The 1,694-nt window shown below is 47.9% G+C and overlaps 1 pseudogene; it reads left to right on the top strand.

Moving 5' to 3' along the window:
* The first annotated feature begins 226 nt into the window (after positions 1-226).
* LOC114214878 (suppressor of cytokine signaling 6-like) lies at positions 227-1,492 on the top strand (annotated as a pseudogene).
* Positions 1,493-1,694: the final 202 nt, after the last annotated feature.

Below are 1,694 nucleotides of genomic sequence, written 5' to 3'. Positions count from 1 at the left end.
AAGAGAAGACGGCGGATCTCTGAAGGCCTGGGACACAAACCATTATCTGAGCATCAGTGAACCTGAAGATGTCACTATGCCAGCCTGAAGTTTTTCAACAGAGAATGGCTCCAAAGGGTGTATGAAGCTGGAACGGTACGTAGATGCAGCATTGCAGCCTCACCAGGTGTGTGAGGGGAGTATTCTGGAGAGAAAGTGATCCTGTTGGAGTGGGTAACTAGTCATAATGAAGAGAATCAGTCTTAAAACTTACCGAACGCTCCGCAGCCATCACTACAGCCCCACGTCGTGGCCCCTGCGCCCTACAAACTCGGAGGAGACGTGCATCAAAATGGAGGTGAGAGTCAAAGCCTTGGTTCCCTCTTACAGTCCGAGCCCGGCCCTGAATGGTGTTCGGAAGGATTTTCACGACCTTCAGTCTGAAACTGTGTGCCAGGACCAGAGTAATTTCCTCGAGAGTTCGGAATCTCGGGATGGAGATTTGCATCTTCAGCTTGATGAACATGTGCCTGTAGTTATCAGACTTATGACTCAGGACTACATGCAGTATACTGTGCCTTTAGATGAGGGGATGTACCCTTTGGAAGGATCGCGTAGTTATTGTCTGGACAGTTCTTCCCCCGTGGAAGTCTCTGGGGTCCCTCCGCCAGTGGGAGGGAGCTCCTTCGCCGAAGACGAGAATCAGGTGGACCAGGACCTAGTGGTGGCCCCCGAGATCTTTGTGCATTAGGCGGTGAATGGCTTGTTGATTGACACCACGGGAGTCATGTTGCAGAGCCCCAGAGTGAGTCATGACGACGCACCCTGCCTCTCACCGTTGCTACCTCCATCCAATGCAGACCAATCAAATCCACAGGAACTTCAGTGGGCTCACCGGCACAGATGCCCACGTGGCTGAAAGTAGGCGCTGTCATTTGAATTTAATCCTAACTCTGCCCCTAGGGTTGCAAGAGTATATGACTCCGTGCAGAGTAGTGGTCCCATGGTGGTGACAAGCCTTACAGAGGAGCTGAAAAACCTCACGAAACAAGGATGGTACTGGGGACCCATCACACGCTGGGAGGCAGAAGGGAAGCTAGCAAATGTGCCAGGTGGCTCTTTTCTTGTTCGGGATAGTTCTGACGACCGTTATCTTTTGAGCTTGAGCTTTCGCTCCCATGGCAAAACACTTCACACGAGAATTGAACACTCCAATGGTAGGTTTAGCTTTTATGAACAGCCGGATGTGGAAGGACATACATCTATAGTTGATCTAATTGAGCATTCAATCAGGGACTCTGAAAATGGAGCTTTTTGTTATTCAAGATCTCGGTTGCCTGGATCTGCTACTTACCCGGTCAGACTGACCAATCCCGTATCACGGTTCGTGCAGGTGCATTCTTTGCAGTACCTGTGTCGCTTTGTTATACGTCAGTATACCAGAATAGACTTGATTCAGAAACTGCCTTTGCCAAACAAAATGAAGGATTACTTACAGGAGAAGCACTACTGAAAGATTATGAGAACCCTTGCACTTTGGGAATAAGAAAAAGAGATTGAAATACAGTTTACAAACTTTCCTTGCTATCAAAATCTTTTGCTGCCATACTATTTCAGTTTTATATGTAAAAGTAATCAATTTGTTTAGGGGTGGGGAAGTGTCAGCAAGGTGTCTTGGGTTTATTTTGGTTCTTTAAAAAGGGGAGTCTTGAGGT

Source organism: Eumetopias jubatus, unplaced genomic scaffold (assembly GCF_037043125.1).
Source record: "Eumetopias jubatus isolate StellerSeaLion01/CBP00866 unplaced genomic scaffold, mEumJub1_p1.0 scaffold_8, whole genome shotgun sequence".
NCBI lineage: Eukaryota > Metazoa > Chordata > Mammalia > Carnivora > Otariidae > Eumetopias > Eumetopias jubatus.
The sequence above is the reverse complement of the archived record's forward strand: the minus strand, read 5'-3'. Positions and strand labels throughout refer to the sequence as shown.